We start from the raw sequence: 19606 nt of genomic DNA, 5'->3' as shown, positions 1-19606 counted from the left end.
TTTTCCTAGTTTGGTACAAAATGAAAAAAATCCATTTATCATCCCTGGTATGGGTGCTGAGCATGACAGTTTTTGTTTCTCTATGGCGGTTATCAGCCCAATTCTAAACGAAAATTCCGTGCGAGTTTTCTCCCTTCTCCCATTCCTCGTATTCTAAATAAAAATTCCTTGTGAGTTTTTCACTTCTCCCTTTCCTCCTATTCTGAACAATGTTCGAAAAAGCGGAAACCGGTTATGGGAGAAAAGTAGGTATTATGAATGTGAGGGAGAGGGAGATTTCTCTACCATTTCATAGGAGTTTTTTCACTTGTTAAATTAAAGGGAATGCATCAAAATAGTTAAAGGAAATTGGTTATTTTAAGAAAGAACACTTATTTGTACAAATTTGTGCTAAAAGATGTATTTATATTCTACCACAATATTCTCACTTCTAATACAACAACAACTACAACCACAATATTCTTTATTTTAAGTTGAAAAGTATATCATAAGCAACATAAGAGCTCTTGGCATATTTGATGCAGCCATCCAGAAATTGCGCAAGGATTTTTTAAAAAGGCTTAAATAGATTTTGGCATATGATGAAGGACGAATTCAACTCAACTTGACCGCCAGAAAATTGCTTTGCTGAATGAAAGCAGGCAACTCCGGCAGATTTGTGTTATGCGGCCGTCTTCTTCTTATGTTCCGCTGTTGATGTTGCTGTGGCACCAATTAATTACTCATTTCAGTGAATACCACATGAAATGCAATAAATACTGTGCAATGTTTATATTTTATTTCTTAATTTCCAACAAATTTGCAACAATAATTAAACTTTTCAATTTTTTAAACAAAATAAGAAATGTGCAACGAAATTTCAATTGTCAAAACAGCTGATTTCGAAAATTCGAAATTCCTATTCCCCAATTATTGTTCTCCCTAGGAGACTATAATTGGAGGAATTTTTCCGCGGGAATAAAAAAATCCGCGAGAACAAAATTCCGCGAGAATATTTAGAATTGGTCTGTATGTGTTTTGTTTGTAAAGATCATTTACTAATTTATTGTTTTTGTAGTGTGCTTGTTGGATCCGTTCTCAATTTTCTGTATGTGCTTTTGTCTTCTAATAGTTCCTCCATTTTTACTTTTTGATCATTTTGGTATGTTACTACAGTCTTATTTCCTTTATCCGCGTCTGTTATAGCTATATTACTTTTGTGCGTGTTTAAGAATACTTATGTAGCTTTTGTTGTATGTTTCTAATAGCGTTTCCTTTTCTGAAATAAATTGTTGCGTAAGTATGGTAAAGCCTAAATAGAGTTACTCCTACCCCAGAAAATTTTAAACATTTATAGTGCATACAAAGAACATTTCAACTCTCCATATTCACTCATATTAACAGAGTATATGTGGAACTTAAGAGCGAATTGAGAGTTTCACAGAGTTGCACTGCCACACCGCCATATTATACAGGGTAAAAGTGTAACGCTTTTGCGTTGCGAGCAGGCAACAATTTTCACAAATGAACGAAATACCCCGTAAATGCGTTGCCTGTTTTTTAGAATAGAACAACAACCCTTGCGCGGCGTACAAAAAGCGTAATACTGTTTTCACACAGAAACTTAATGATCTCATTTCACCTTCTAATGAAATCGTAAATTTTTTGCTTTCACACAGAAGTAGTTGCTCGATTAGTATGAAGGATGAAATATCAAGCGAATAAAATGGCAATGCCATATGACAGACAATGACATTTACTTTGACAAATGACATTATTAAGCACTGAACACACCAAAAACTAAGAAGCGGAATGCTGCCAACAGAGTTGCATTGGGCTTTTGATTTCATTAGGCATTCGATTAGTCACTAATGAAATAATTATAGATTCGAATTTTGTAGGGAAGATTGAGCTCAATAAGCGTCTTAATGTAGAAAACTGCCTTTATTATTCAATAAGCCGTGTGTGAAAATAGTATAACACTTTAACCAGAAAAGAAAACGCTATAAGATACATTTTTCGGCTGAGTTATTTTTTATGTTTCGCTTAAACTGGAGAATCCTATTGTTGACTTTGTTTCTTGCCATTTTCGTCGCCTAAAGCTTGAATTGCTTGCTCTATTTCTGCTATTGTATGAATTGCTGAGAAATTTGTTTTTGTGGTTGGTAGAGAACTTTTTCCCTAACGATAAAGCATATATGACACTACTTTATTTTTGCTTGGATTCCATGCTAAAAAAACTGACGAAATTTTATCGGAACTTCAAAACACAAAAACAACTTCTATCATGAAAAAGCGAGACCACTATTCCCCCAAAATTAGTGAGGTTAACATGTTTTTGTTTATGTTTTACATTAACATTTTTAACAATAAAAACAATGCAAATAACACGCCAAAAATTATTTCGGTCTCTAATGGTTCACTTTTTTCACAAGAAAGTTGATTTTAATTGTGTTTTTATGCACAAAACTAAAAACAAAATTTTCATGTGTCAGAAAAAAATAAAGAAAAAACGGCCGAATGTCAAAAAAACCTATCGAAATACAAACTGGCTCGTTTGTTTTTAATGAACTAGATTGTATTTTCCTTGTATTTCGTTAGTTTTTTGAAATAAAGTTTACACGCTTATACCAGTACTGAAGCCGTATTAGGAGGTAATGCGACAAAAAATTGAAGATAAAATACAAGAAAAAATACACGAAAATAAAATAGTGTCATATAGGTATAAGAGCCATTTCACGTCTTCGGGAAAATGTATTTCGGTTTTATTTACGAACCAGTTATTGTTAATTTCTATTCCTAAGTTTCGTAGTTGTTTGCTATTCTTTGACCACAAAATTTTTGTTTGTTTATAAAAGCTGTAAAATCACTGTCGATCAGAGTATGTTTAATTAGTTTTTCTGCATGGAATAAGTAATCTTTGGTTGTTTTAATATCTAAGTTTGTTTGTGTTATTTCCATGGTGGGTACCTTGCTTAGGAAATGGATTTTGGTTTTATGAAATTGTTGTTTTAATTGTTGGGGCGTTGTTACTATTAATTGTTTTTTAACTGTGTTTATTAGATGATTTGGAATTAGGGCATACCTTTTACGTTCTAATAAGAATTTTAGACGCTCCATTTGTTTTGACAACTTTTGTGTTAGTTTACTGTAGTGTTTTAATATTGTGACGAATATTAGTGACACTAAGTGATACTCACATCACTAATCTGATACTAACCCTTCAAAAAATGCGAGTACTCCATAAATAATGCAAGGCATACTCCTTTGGGAGTATAGGAGTGTTCCAAAACTAATCTGTATTCATACAAAAAATGTGCTCCAATTAACATTGCGATGCCCTAGGAGAGGAGTAGGTGATCCCACTCTCGCTTTGTTTGTGAGTATTCCATAGAGTACATACGTGAGAGTACTTTCCAAAGTACTTTCACTGTTGTACTCCATGGAGCACCCACAGAGGATCATATGCCAAAGTACTAAAGAGGAATTGTGTCGGAAAGAATTATCGGAGTGAATTTAATTTAAAATGAAAGTAAATGAAGAGGGGCAATACAACTTTTATATTTTTTTCTACGAATATTCTTATGTTATTTAGGATTTGCGTGAATAAAGAAACTAATATTTCTCTATACTATAGTATGTATACATAAAACCAGTGCGCATTTTATCAGAGTTGCCATAGTAAAATTTTATTATCAGTAATTTGTATGCAATATTTTACTTTTGGCAACTCTGTTCGATCGTCATCGTGTCGTGATCACGGTCGTTAAAAAACGAGCAATGATCGGCTGATGGTGGTCCGCAAACGCATTGCAAAGGAGTATTGTTAGAGTACTCCAACATGAAGAAAATGGAACACGTAATCCAACAATTTTTGCAGGGAAGTAAATAAAGCCACAACAACAATAAAGCAAGCTGCCACATTTGTATGTACTAAACAAATTAATCATTATGTACATTGTGAATGAAACTAAGTGTGATGTCTTCTGCATAGACGTCAAAATTCCAAATTGATTGGATCACCTGATTTATTAATTGACTATCGCTGTCTCATTCTGTATCTCTTTCTATCACCCGCTGAACATACGCGGCACTATGCGCCGCCATATTGAACACCCTGTCAAAACGCTAAAAAGTAGCCATATTGAACATCCTGTCCATTGTGAATGAAACTAAGTGTGATATCTTCTGCATACACGTCAAAATTCCAAATTGATTGGATCACCTGATTTGTAATTGACTATCGCTGTCTCATTCTGTATCTCTTTCTATCACCCGCTGAAGATAGGCGGTACTATGCGCCGCTATATTGAACACCCTGTCAAAAAGCTAAAAAGTAGCCATATTGAACATCCTGTCAGGCAGTTGACAGATAAGATATCACACTTAGTTTCATTCACAATGATTATGTCTACACATGATGGAATTATAGAAGGTGGCGTATTGCGCATGTAAACATTAGTTCAACTGTTTTTTATGGGCAATTATTACGTAATTTTCCTTTAGCTCTTGTTTTTCCTCTCTTTCATTCGGCTAAGTAGGCAACTGTGACATAGATGCGCAGAACGAAACAATTTTGAACTCGTGAATGCACATTCTGGGTAGGTTATTTGTGATGTCTACACATATGTCCATACAAGCAGCGTAGAGAAACGCACAAGCACATGCATATATCTGATATACTCCCAAAAGTAGCAAATCATCGGTGGAAGTATCACTCACATATACGCGCGTATGGCTATGCGAGAAGCTATAATTGTTCATCTGTAGTTATAGCTGGTAAACAAATAGTAAATTCTAGAAGATAGAAACGCCTAGAAGTATGCGAGCGAGACATCACAGAGTATAAAAGGAGTTAAAGCTGAGTAATCAGTTTGATTTAAGCACGCTATCTGTTGAGAAGTAGAAGTGTTATTGTGAACGTAGTCTAATAAAGACCATTTTGCATTATTGAATATTGGAGTTATTTATTCAACCGTTTAGTGATTCGAACGTTAGCAGAAGGTTGCAAATAAGCTGAATTGCACTAAATTCGTTACAATTGGTGTCAGAAGAGGAAAAAAGAGGAAAGAAGAGGAACATGGCAAAGTGAATTAAAGATACAGCAACTGAAAAAGGAGTTGGAGAACCGTGGATTGAATACAACCGGCAATGAGATCGAACTTTAAGCACGGCTACGAGCGGTAATGGAGTCGCAAGGAATTGATGTGGACGAGTATGTCTTTTATCCTGATGGGGACGAGGCAACACCAAAAATTGAAGAGAAAAACGAAACATCGCAGACAGTTACGAGCACAGACTTGAACATGATTTTGGCTGCAATATCTGCACAAACATCGACAATCGCATCTCAACTGGAATCCCAGAAGACATATATGGCTTCCCAACTGGAATCCCAAGAGACACGCATAACATCCAAGGTGGAAACTCAACTGGATGAACAAAAGACAAATATAACATCTCAACTGGCAGAACAGACATATATGGTATCCCAAATGGAATCACAGGATACACGTATATCCGAAATTTCGTCACAAATATCATCCAGGATTGAAACACATGAGGTACGTATATCCGAAATATCGTCGCAAATAGCATCCAGGATTGAAGCACAGCAGGAACGTATATCCGAAATGTCGGGACAAATTTCAGCACAGGTATCATCGCAGATCTCTGCACAACTAGAAGCCCGTATGGACGAAAAAATAATGTAGTTTGAGAACAAATTCGAGGCTGAGGTAAATGCTTTAAAAGATCGTACACAGAAGCTGCAACTAAATCGCCCAGTTGTTTCAGCAAGCAATAAATAAAAAAATAAATGTAAGGCGCGATAACCTCCGAAGAGAACTAAGGCCGAGCTTCTCTTCCAATTTGCGTCGTGCATGTTTTATGCCGACTCCGAACGGCATATGCAAGGCAGATGAGTTTTCACTGAGAGCTTTTCATGGCAGAAATATCCTCGGAGCGCTTGCCAAACACTGCCGAGGGGCGACCCCTCTTAGAAAAATTTTCTTCTAATTAAAAACCTTATTTCTAAAATTTTGATGTTGCTTTGCCCGGGCTGTGGAACCAGAGCATGCGGTGTGGTAGGCGGAGCACGCTACCATCACAACACGGTGGCCGCCAATATTAACTGAGAATAGTTGTCATAATATATGTAGATACGAAAAAAAGCCTTTTGTCAACTGAGGTATTTAACCCTTATGGGTATACCAGTTTCATATTCCTCATACCGTACACCATAGGTCTGGGCAGACCTATATGCAGTTTGTAATATAATATAATGTATTTATTTATTACGGCTTTCCTAAGCCTAACTTAAATCTATTTTACATGTTTATAATTGTCTTCTGGACTATGCAATCTAGAATAGTTACATCTATGTCCTACCTTGGAGTACTATGGATGGGAGACTTCCAGATCATGCGAACAAAGCGTTGTGCTTGTGTAGTATGTAGGCATTTTACGCATGTTAGTAAAGCGCGAAGGCAACATCTGCACGGCGATGCACTGAGTTAATCGAGTGATGCGCTTCAGTATGTGCTTCGGCAACCTTTTTTGTATGCGTACAAGAGCTTGGAAGTCTTGGCGCTACATAGCAATATAGAGTATAGAAAAATTGTAAAAGTTTCACGAATTCATGAATAAAAACAAGGAAACTTAAACATTTATACATTTTTTTTTATTAAAATTTTTCCAAATATTCATAAATATGTATATTTTCTTAACTTATGTATTTGTAGCACCTTTGGAGCTGCTCCGAATGTTGAAGACAAATAGGATCTAAACACCTCATACAAACAAATCGCGTTTTTCTTTGCAATTTATCTTTATTATAGCATATTTTGCATGATTTTTTTCTCCACTTGAAGTGCCATTTGTACCTGGTGCAGATATTTTAGAAACACTAGGGCCACCAAATATGCTTCTATGGCTGACCGTAATGTATACTGATTCATCATCATCTGAGGATTATTCATACGTTTTTCGACTTGAAGATGTGCTAGGGCTTTTACCAAATCTCTTAGAAAGATACGTCATGCATCGGTTGGTTTGTATTTCTCTATTTGATTTTTTATAATGTAAGATGCCAGTGCAGCTACATCCAACATATTGTGCAAGAAACCAATGGCCAGCGATAGTTTTCTTTTTGCATGTATATTTTCCTAACATTTGATCCATTACGTCAACGCCACATTTCGTTTTATTATAAAACAGAATCGCATCAGGTTTTGCAGTTGCCCACTGGTTGTGTTTTCTTCATGAAGAGAAGATAATAAACAAACACATTTATTCTTTTTTTGGGACATATAATATGAAACCCGAATTCTGTGGATAATACCGGGCGGAATTTTATAGCCAACATTTCTTTTGGAATATATTTTTTGTTATGTCGTAGAGTTTCAACATAAGCTAGTCCTGCATCTTTCAATGTATGGACGCCATTCAGAGTGGTAAAAAAATTATCAATAACGGTTCTTCCAGAAAAGCGATATTTATTTGTAAGGCTTAACAAAATGCGCTCGCCTTGATTGAGACCTCTTGGCTGATTTCGTTCCTTGCCAGCGTACAAAATTCCCTTCAAAGGATATGAATTGGAAGCGTCACAGGCCCAAAATATTTTAATGCCATACTTGGCGGGCTTCGGTGGTATATACAGCGTAAATTTTGTACGCCCTCTGAATGGGAACAACTGTTCATCTACAGTCATATTTACTGTTGGCTTAGAGGCTCCAATTGAGTATTTAGCATAGTCCAAATGTCAAGAATAGGCGCAGCTTTGTCATTATCCTGGCGTGAAGCACGCGTTCTTTCATCGTCAAATCTTATAAATGCAGTTATTGCTTAAAATCTTTGTATGGACATAGCGGCTCTATAGATTGGCAAAGAATCTGGTCTCCACTATTCTGAGCAGTGCTGCATATTTGCATGGTTCAGTCTTGCCGCTAGCAAAATTCCGATTTAGGCGTACAGCTCACTTTCATCAACCATTTTCCATTACTTTGGTTTTTTCGGACTTTTTTTCTGATTGAAATTTTCAATTACTTTTAAAACTTTTCTATTTGTATGTCGCATAATAATAACTATAATTTCTTCAGTTATTATTGACTTGAATATTTCAAGTGGGCTTGAGGACAAAGAACTCTTCATAGTTCCACCAGCTTCTCTCAATATATTGTGGCTGCGAACACGACCAGATGGTAGTGGAGTATTACTCCATTTTGTTCCATCGGGAGTTACAAAAAAATTTGTTTGGTCGGGAACACCAACATGTCCTTCGCGCTCATCGTCGTCATCCGAGTCTTCAGGATCGCCTTCCACTTCAAGCACGTTTTCATCCTCCACATATGAAGCATACTCACCACACAATAAATCTCCATCTCCATCAGAATCAAGGCCAGTTAAATCGTCGATGTCCAGCGGGGACAAAACGTAACCAAAAACCATCCTCATCTGTGGATGTGACATGTTCTACAAGACGCTCAAAATAATTTGTTCGCTGCTACTCCGTCATACTAAATAAACATGAAAAGTTTCTAATAAATAAATAAATAATAATAAAAATAGAGATGTTACCGGCTGAGCGTTGCTGCTCAGATGTACTCAAATTTTCCGACATTTTTGGTTCTACTTTTTCACAGAAAACAATAATAAAATAATGTTTTGACCACAACTTAGCACACTGTGATGTCAACTGGCAGAATATTTTTTTGAAATAGTTACAATTTCTATTTGATTTGGCATTTTTACCGTCTTTTTTTTCAAAGTGATGGCGAATAAAACCAACATTTTGTTAATTGTTACACCCATTGCCTCATAGGTCTGGCTGGACCTATGGTGTACGGTTAAGGTATAAGTTTTTTAAATTCGTAATAAAGTCGAAACTTACAAATATTTTTTAACTTTTTTATTTTTAATTATAGCTAATAGGTGCGTTGAGGATATCGTAAGATCTCAGGTGTGTAGCTTTTAAATTTCTATGGGAAAAATGCAGTTAAAATTCGTATAGGTCTGGCCAGACCTATGTGTACCCATAAGGGTTAAAGAACTCAAAGAAGAACTGTTAATGTAGTGATTGACACATGAGTTATTAGTATAGATGTAGGCGACAATTTGTCAATTTTTATACCTGAATCTAAATCTTTTGTACCAAAAATGTTTTTGTGAAATGTTTTTGCATTGAATGCAGCTGTTATTTTTTTTTTAAATATTAATTTTATGTTCCTTACTGGTACTCAATAAAGAAATGTTTTTATATATGTACATAATTGTACGCTTCAATCGATAAACTTCTTTTATTATTTTTACTGGAAAAGTATTTCTTCATAAATCCTATTTCCCTGTTATACTACCTTTAATTTGTGTTAGAAAGTTTCCTGCCTAAAAACAGTTTTTGGATAAAGAAGCAGAATATTGTTTTAGTTTGGTTCGAATTCACATCCGAAAACTTTTGGTACATTTTTGGATGATTTGGTACATTTTTTTTCCTCGTTTGGTACAAAATGAAAAAAATCCATTTATCATCCCTGGTATGGGTGCTGAGCATGACAGTTTTTGTTTCTCTATGGCGGTTATCAGCCCAATTCTAAACGAAAATTCCGTGCGAGTTTTCTCCCTTCTCCCATTCCTCGTATTCTAAATAAAAATTCCTTGTGAGTTTTTCACTTCTCCCTTTCCTCCTATTCTGAACAATGTTCGAAAAAGCGGAAACCGGTTATGGGAGAAAAGTAGGTATTATGAATGTGAGGGAGAGGGAGATTTCTCTACCATTTCATAGGAGTTTTTTCACTTGTTAAATTAAAGGGAATGCATCAAAATAGTTAAAGGAAATTGGTTATTTTAAGAAAGAACACTTATTTGTACAAATTTGTGCTAAAAGATGTATTTATATTCTACCACAATATTCTCACTTCTAATACAACAACAACTACAACCACAATATTCTTTATTTTAAGTTGAAAAGTATATCATAAGCAACATAAGAGCTCTTGGCATATTTGATGCAGCCATCCAGAAATTGCGCAAGGATTTTTTAAAAAGGCTTAAATAGATTTTGGCATATGATGAAGGACGAATTCAACTCAACTTGACCGCCAGAAAATTGCTTTGCTGAATGAAAGCAGGCAACTCCGGCAGATTTGTGTTATGCGGCCGTCTTCTTCTTATGTTCCGCTGTTGATGTTGCTGTGGCACCAATTAATTACTCATTTCAGTGAATACCACATGAAATGCAATAAATACTGTGCAATGTTTATATTTTATTTCTTAATTTCCAACAAATTTGCAACAATAATTAAACTTTTCAATTTTTTAAACAAAATAAGAAATGTGCAACGAAATTTCAATTGTCAAAACAGCTGATTTCGAAAATTCGAAATTCCTATTCCCCAATTATTGTTCTCCCTAGGAGACTATAATTGGAGGAATTTTTCCGCGGGAATAAAAAAATCCGCGAGAACAAAATTCCGCGAGAATATTTAGAATTGGTCTGTATGTGTTTTGTTTGTAAAGATCATTTACTAATTTATTGTTTTTGTAGTGTGCTTGTTGGATCCGTTCTCAATTTTCTGTATGTGCTTTTGTCTTCTAATAGTTCCTCCATTTTTACTTTTTGATCATTTTGGTATGTTACTACAGTCTTATTTCCTTTATCCGCGTCTGTTATAGCTATATTACTTTTGTGCGTGTTTAAGAATACTTATGTAGCTTTTGTTGTATGTTTCTAATAGCGTTTCCTTTTCTGAAATAAATTGTTGCGTAAGTATGGTAAAGCCTAAATAGAGTTACTCCTACCCCAGAAAATTTTAAACATTTATAGTGCATACAAAGAACATTTCAACTCTCCATATTCACTCATATTAACAGAGTATATGTGGAACTTAAGAGCGAATTGAGAGTTTCACAGAGTTGCACTGCCACACCGCCATATTATACAGGGTAAAAGTGTAACGCTTTTGCGTTGCGAGCAGGCAACAATTTTCACAAATGAACGAAATACCCCGTAAATGCGTTGCCTGTTTTTTAGAATAGAACAACAACCCTTGCGCGGCGTACAAAAAGCGTAATACTGTTTTCACACAGAAACTTAATGATCTCATTTCACCTTCTAATGAAATCGTAAATTTTTTGCTTTCACACAGAAGTAGTTGCTCGATTAGTATGAAGGATGAAATATCAAGCGAATAAAATGGCAATGCCATATGACAGACAATGACATTTACTTTGACAAATGACATTATTAAGCACTGAACACACCAAAAACTAAGAAGCGGAATGCTGCCAACAGAGTTGCATTGGGCTTTTGATTTCATTAGGCATTCGATTAGTCACTAATGAAATAATTATAGATTCGAATTTTGTAGGGAAGATTGAGCTCAATAAGCGTCTTAATGTAGAAAACTGCCTTTATTATTCAATAAGCCGTGTGTGAAAATAGTATAACACTTTAACCAGAAAAGAAAACGCTATAAGATACATTTTTCGGCTGAGTTATTTTTTATGTTTCGCTTAAACTGGAGAATCCTATTGTTGACTTTGTTTCTTGCCATTTTCGTCGCCTAAAGCTTGAATTGCTTGCTCTATTTCTGCTATTGTATGAATTGCTGAGAAATTTGTTTTTGTGGTTGGTAGAGAACTTTTTCCCTAACGATAAAGCATATATGACACTACTTTATTTTTGCTTGGATTCCATGCTAAAAAAACTGACGAAATTTTATCGGAACTTCAAAACACAAAAACAACTTCTATCATGAAAAAGCGAGACCACTATTCCCCCAAAATTAGTGAGGTTAACATGTTTTTGTTTATGTTTTACATTAACATTTTTAACAATAAAAACAATGCAAATAACACGCCAAAAATTATTTCGGTCTCTAATGGTTCACTTTTTTCACAAGAAAGTTGATTTTAATTGTGTTTTTATGCACAAAACTAAAAACAAAATTTTCATGTGTCAGAAAAAAATAAAGAAAAAACGGCCGAATGTCAAAAAAACCTATCGAAATACAAACTGGCTCGTTTGTTTTTAATGAACTAGATTGTATTTTCCTTGTATTTCGTTAGTTTTTTGAAATAAAGTTTACACGCTTATACCAGTACTGAAGCCGTATTAGGAGGTAATGCGACAAAAAATTGAAGATAAAATACAAGAAAAAATACACGAAAATAAAATAGTGTCATATAGGTATAAGAGCCATTTCACGTCTTCGGGAAAATGTATTTCGGTTTTATTTACGAACCAGTTATTGTTAATTTCTATTCCTAAGTTTCGTAGTTGTTTGCTATTCTTTGACCACAAAATTTTTGTTTGTTTATAAAAGCTGTAAAATCACTGTCGATCAGAGTATGTTTAATTAGTTTTTCTGCATGGAATAAGTAATCTTTGGTTGTTTTAATATCTAAGTTTGTTTGTGTTATTTCCATGGTGGGTACCTTGCTTAGGAAATGGATTTTGGTTTTATGAAATTGTTGTTTTAATTGTTGGGGCGTTGTTACTATTAATTGTTTTTTAACTGTGTTTATTAGATGATTTGGAATTAGGGCATACCTTTTACGTTCTAATAAGAATTTTAGACGCTCCATTTGTTTTGACAACTTTTGTGTTAGTTTACTGTAGTGTTTTAATATTGTGACGAATATTAGTGACACTAAGTGATACTCACATCACTAATCTGATACTAACCCTTCAAAAAATGCGAGTACTCCATAAATAATGCAAGGCATACTCCTTTGGGAGTATAGGAGTGTTCCAAAACTAATCTGTATTCATACAAAAAATGTGCTCCAATTAACATTGCGATGCCCTAGGAGAGGAGTAGGTGATCCCACTCTCGCTTTGTTTGTGAGTATTCCATAGAGTACATACGTGAGAGTACTTTCCAAAGTACTTTCACTGTTGTACTCCATGGAGCACCCACAGAGGATCATATGCCAAAGTACTAAAGAGGAATTGTGTCGGAAAGAATTATCGGAGTGAATTTAATTTAAAATGAAAGTAAATGAAGAGGGGCAATACAACTTTTATATTTTTTTCTACGAATATTCTTATGTTATTTAGGATTTGCGTGAATAAATTAACTAATATTTCTCTATACTATAGTATGTATACATAAAACCAGTGCGCATTTTATCAGAGTTGCCATAGTAAAATTTTATTATCAGTAATTTGTATGCAATATTTTACTTTTGGCAACTCTGTTCGATCGTCATCGTGTCGTGATCACGGTCGTTAAAAAACGAGCAATGATCGGCTGATGGTGGTCCGCAAACGCATTGCAAAGGAGTATTGTTAGAGTACTCCAACATGAAGAAAATGGAACACGTAATCCAACAATTTTTGCAGGGAAGTAAATAAAGCCACAACAACAATAAAGCAAGCTGCCACATTTGTATGTACTAAACAAATTAATCATTATGTACATTGTGAATGAAACTAAGTGTGATGTCTTCTGCATAGACGTCAAAATTCCAAATTGATTGGATCACCTGATTTATTAATTGACTATCGCTGTCTCATTCTGTATCTCTTTCTATCACCCGCTGAACATACGCGGCACTATGCGCCGCCATATTGAACACCCTGTCAAAACGCTAAAAAGTAGCCATATTGAACATCCTGTCCATTGTGAATGAAACTAAGTGTGATATCTTCTGCATACACGTCAAAATTCCAAATTGATTGGATCACCTGATTTGTAATTGACTATCGCTGTCTCATTCTGTATCTCTTTCTATCACCCGCTGAAGATAGGCGGTACTATGCGCCGCTATATTGAACACCCTGTCAAAAAGCTAAAAAGTAGCCATATTGAACATCCTGTCAGGCAGTTGACAGATAAGATATCACACTTAGTTTCATTCACAATGATTATGTCTACACATGATGGAATTATAGAAGGTGGCGTATTGCGCATGTAAACATTAGTTCAACTGTTTTTTATGGGCAATTATTACGTAATTTTCCTTTAGCTCTTGTTTTTCCTCTCTTTCATTCGGCTAAGTAGGCAACTGTGACATAGATGCGCAGAACGAAACAATTTTGAACTCGTGAATGCACATTCTGGGTAGGTTATTTGTGATGTCTACACATATGTCCATACAAGCAGCGTAGAGAAACGCACAAGCACATGCATATATCTGATATACTCCCAAAAGTAGCAAATCATCGGTGGAAGTATCACTCACATATACGCGCGTATGGCTATGCGAGAAGCTATAATTGTTCATCTGTAGTTATAGCTGGTAAACAAATAGTAAATTCTAGAAGATAGAAACGCCTAGAAGTATGCGAGCGAGACATCACAGAGTATAAAAGGAGTTAAAGCTGAGTAATCAGTTTGATTTAAGCACGCTATCTGTTGAGAAGTAGAAGTGTTATTGTGAACGTAGTCTAATAAAGACCATTTTGCATTATTGAATATTGGAGTTATTTATTCAACCGTTTAGTGATTCGAACGTTAGCAGAAGGTTGCAAATAAGCTGAATTGCACTAAATTCGTTACAATTGGTGTCAGAAGAGGAAAAAAGAGGAAAGAAGAGGAACATGGCAAAGTGAATTAAAGATACAGCAACTGAAAAAGGAGTTGGAGAACCGTGGATTGAATACAACCGGCAATGAGATCGAACTTTAAGCACGGCTACGAGCGGTAATGGAGTCGCAAGGAATTGATGTGGACGAGTATGTCTTTTATCCTGATGGGGACGAGGCAACACCAAAAATTGAAGAGAAAAACGAAACATCGCAGACAGTTACGAGCACAGACTTGAACATGATTTTGGCTGCAATATCTGCACAAACATCGACAATCGCATCTCAACTGGAATCCCAGAAGACATATATGGCTTCCCAACTGGAATCCCAAGAGACACGCATAACATCCAAGGTGGAAACTCAACTGGATGAACAAAAGACAAATATAACATCTCAACTGGCAGAACAGACATATATGGTATCCCAAATGGAATCACAGGATACACGTATATCCGAAATTTCGTCACAAATAACATCCAGGATTGAAACACATGAGGTACGTATATCCGAAATATCGTCGCAAATAGCATCCAGGATTGAAGCACAGCAGGAACGTATATCCGAAATGTCGGGACAAATTTCAGCACAGGTATCATCGCAGATCTCTGCACAACTAGAAGCCCGTATGGACGAAAAAATAATGCAGTTTGAGAACAAATTCGAGGCTGAGGTAAATGCTTTAAAAGATCGTACACAGAAGCTGCAACTAAATCGCCCAGTTGTTTCAGCAAGCAATAAATAAAAAAATAAATGTAAGGCGCGATAACCTCCGAAGAGAACTAAGGCCGAGCTTCTCTTCCAATTTGCGTCGTGCTCCTCTTGATTTTCCCTACAAATTGGCCGGATGGGACCTACATCATTTTATGCCGACTCCGAACGGCATCTGCAAGGCAGATGAGTTTTCACTGAGAGCTTTTCATGGTAGAAATACACCCGGAGCGCTTGCCAAACACTGCCGAGGGGCGACCCCGCTTAGAAAAATTTTGTTCTAATTGAAAAACCTTATTTCTAAAATTTTTGATGTTGTTTTGCCCGGGGTTTGAACCCAGGGCATCAGCAAGCAATACGAAGGTAAAAACTCCATCTTTTGACGGCTCTGTTCCTTTCCAGGTATTTAAGCTCCAGTTTGATAAGACCGCAACAGTGAGCAACTGGAATGCTGAAGATAAAGTTGCTGCACTGTTCGTGGCATTGAAATTGACGATTCCCGAGGGAGAGCGGAACAACTACGAAACTTTGATGAGTGCTCTAGGGAGGCGATACGGAAGCGAGCATAGAAAACAGAAATACCAAATTGAGTTGCAAAACCGTCACCAAAGAGCGGTTGAGATTTTGCAAGAGTTTGCCTCGGATGTTGAAAGATTGGCTCATCTCGAAAATGCGGACGCACCCGTGGAATACACCGAGAGGGTAAAAATTCAGAGTTTTATAAATGGCATACGGGACGTGGAAACGAAGCGAACTACATACGCAAACCCAAAGCAGACATTTGCTGAAACGGTATCCCATGCACTGACTCAGGAAACAGCCTCACTTTTAACCAAGCCAGCGTACAAAGCCCATCGTGTGGAAGTGGAAAGGCCAGATTGGGTAGACGCAATTTTGGAAGCACTGAAGAGATCACAACAGAAAAATTCGGAAGTTATGAAATGTTTCAAGTGCGGCAACGCAGGTCACATTGCACGTCATTGCAACACCGGTCCTAGTACCTCTAACTATGTGGGTGGCCGTAAACGCAGAGCTGACGGATATGAGCAAATCTCCAAGTCCACTCAATCGTTAAACTAAAGAGAGTGAGCCGCAAGGGGCGACAGCTGGCTCACTCAATTGAATGCCCCATAATCTCTACCTCGCAAATTGGAAGAAGGTCAAACAATCTTACTGTCGGAGGACATGTGGATGGAAAGGAACGTTTACTGACTGTAGATACGGGTGCATCGCATTCCATCATTCGAGCAGATTTAGTCAACAAGAAGATAAAACCATTGCATGGAGCAAGATTGCGTATAGCCACTGGTGAAGACACCACGGTTCTAGGAGAAGTAGCATGTGAAGTCGCAATTGGGAACGTCACGGTAGTACACAATTGTATAGTGGCAGAGATTGTTGATGAAGTCATAAGTGGAGGGGACTTCTTAATCGACCAAGGCATCAAGATCGATATGCAAAGCAAGACGATGAGATATAAGAACATCGATGTGCCACTTAATTTCGGCTACGAGAGAGGCTACAGCACTAAACGAGTGCTGGTGGAAGAGAGTCAACAAATACCACCAAAATCAGAAGCAGTCATCTGGGCAAAAGTTGATGGAGTTTGTGGGACAAACAAATTGTGGGTTGTCGAAGCAGCAAACAAATAAACACCGAACATACTTGTAGGAAGAACCCTGGCTATGACAAAACAAGATGGACGTATTCCGGTAAGAGTACTGAATGAGTTCAAGCCACCACTCAAACTGACCAAAGGAGCTATTTTGGGAAGATGCCAGGAGGCTGAAGTAGTTATAAACGGCTCCAGGAACACGTTTCATCTGGTAATACTGATCTTTCAAATGACATCACGGCATGGACGGAGGGACTAGGGGAAGCCTATCAGAGTAAGGCAAAACAACCGCTCCTAAAGTACGCCAACATATCTGACCAAGATGGCTCCAAACCAGGCCGCACCAACGTTGTGAAACGTCAAATTGACTATGGAGATGCGAGGCCGATCCATCAAGCTCCTCGTAGTGTTCCACTGGCGAAGCGGGAAATTGTAAGTCAAATCGTACAAGAAATGAGCGACAGCGGCGTAACCGAACCATCAGCTAGTCCAAGGAACTCACCTGTGGTACTTGTGAAGAAGAAGGATGGAAAAATGAGGTTTTGCGTGGACTGTCGAAAGTTGAACGACGTCACTAAAAAGGATAGCTACCCATTGCCAAGAATTGACAATACTCTGGACTCGCTATCTGGTACGAAATGGTTTTCCACACTGGACTTAAAAAACGGCTACTGGCAAGAGGAAGTAAAGGAGGAAGACAAAGAGAAAACAGCCTTCAGTGTCGGTGATGGTCTTTGGCAATTTACAGTAATGCCCTTTGGACTATGTAATACACCAGCTACTTTCGAGAGACTCATTGATCAGGTATTGAAAGAACTACATTGGAAAACATGCTTGGTGTACCTGGACGACATCATCGTATTAGGCAAGAACTTTGATGAACATCTTAAAAACTTACAGGAAGTTTTCCAGAGAATAGCTGGCGCTGGTCTAAAACTAAGTCCCATAAAGTGTTCGCTGATTAATACGGATTTGGGTCACAAGGTAACGACAGAGGGCATCTGCACTGCGAATAAAAAGGTAGAAGTTGTGAAGGATTGGCCAAGACCACAGAACTTGCATGAATTAAGAAGTTTCCTTGAGCTATGCACATATTACCGCCGGTTTGTACCAAACTTTTCCAGCGTAGCCCACAGCCTCCATGAGCTTACAAGGAAAAATAAAGCTTTTGAATGGAAGAAGGAGCAAGAAGTGGCTTTCCAAACACTGAAGGAGCGTTTGTGCACTGCCCCAATGTTAGCATATTCGATTCCAGGGGCAACATTTATTCTAGATACAGTTTTTTTACGCTTAATTGCCACAGCGAGCAATATGGCTGCAGCACAATTGTTGTCCGTATTCATCGCTGTCTGAAAGAGAACTAATGTTCGGCCAAAAGTTCGTATGGTGTATGGCCAAAGCTGCGAACAAGATTGCGGAATGTTCGCGGAAATGTTCGTGTCGTATATTTGGCGCTTTAGCGGCACCAATAATCGATTGCATTGATTCTCATAAGGTTGGTCGAATCAGCTGTTACAAGGTTACCGATACGGCTACCGATAAAGCACCAATGTCTCCAGGTTTACCGTCGTAACGATAAACAGCTGATTACGTTAGGGATACGACTACAGCGATACGACATACGGCACCAATGACTCCCGCTTAAGAGGCATCACTCGATACTTTTGTTGTTGCCAAAGCAAGCCTGTCATGTCGAATGTGATTCTCAAGGAAGTTTTGTTTAGTTTTATTTAACTGCATCCTATATATTAATGCGGTGAAGTGACTTTGCATAATTACGATTTTTAGAAAGAGAATTAATTAAATTATTTAATACAATCAATAAAATAAACACAAATACCCCACGAATATGTATAGAAGGCGTTTTTATAAATACATCTGACAAAAAAAAACCAACGAATACCTTGAGAAAACATCGAGTAATTTGCTTTGGCAACAACAAAAGTATCGAGTGACGCCTCTTAAATAATGTAATCTTGTTTCAGGATATGGTACATAATGCTGAATTTGTTGAATTTCAATATTTTTTTATCAGGTCGCTCAATGAAATGTTGAGTAGTAGTCAAAGAAAGTATACCCATATCCCAACTTATACCTATATGACACTACTTTATTTTCGTATATTTTTTCTTGTATTTTATCTTCAATTTTTTGTCGCACTCCCTCCTAATACGGCTTCAGTACTGGTGTAAGTGTGTAAACTATATTTCAAAAAACTAACGAAATACAAGGAAAATACAATCTAGTTCATTAAAAACAAACGAGCCAGTTTGTATTTCGATAGATTTTTTTGACATTCGGCCGTTTTTTCTTTATTTTTTTCTGACACATGAAAATTTTGTTTTTAGTTTGAAAATTTGGTGCATAAAAACACAATTGAAATCAACTTTCTTGTGAAAAAAGTGAACCATTAGAGACCGAAATAATTTTCGCGTGTTATTTGCATTGTTTTTATTGTTAAAGGTGTTAATGTAAAAATCAAATGTAAAACATAAACAAAAACATGTCAAACTCATTAAATTTGGAGGAATAGTGGTCTCGCTCTTTCATGATAGGAATTGTTTTTGTGTTTTGAAGTTCCGATAAAGTTTCGTCAGTTTTTCTAGCTTGGAATCCAAGCAAAAATAGTGTCATATATGCTTTACTCTATTCAACAGTTTAGTGATTCGAACTTTAACAGAAGGTTGCAAATAAGTGGAATTGCACTAAATTCCTTACAATTTTATACACGTGCGTTCATCGTGTTTGTACTTCATGAGTCTATAGAAGTTTTG

This window comes from Eurosta solidaginis, chromosome 2, assembly GCF_040869045.1.
Source record: "Eurosta solidaginis isolate ZX-2024a chromosome 2, ASM4086904v1, whole genome shotgun sequence".
Lineage (NCBI taxonomy): Eukaryota > Metazoa > Arthropoda > Insecta > Diptera > Tephritidae > Eurosta > Eurosta solidaginis.
Note: the sequence above shows the minus strand (reverse complement) of the source record.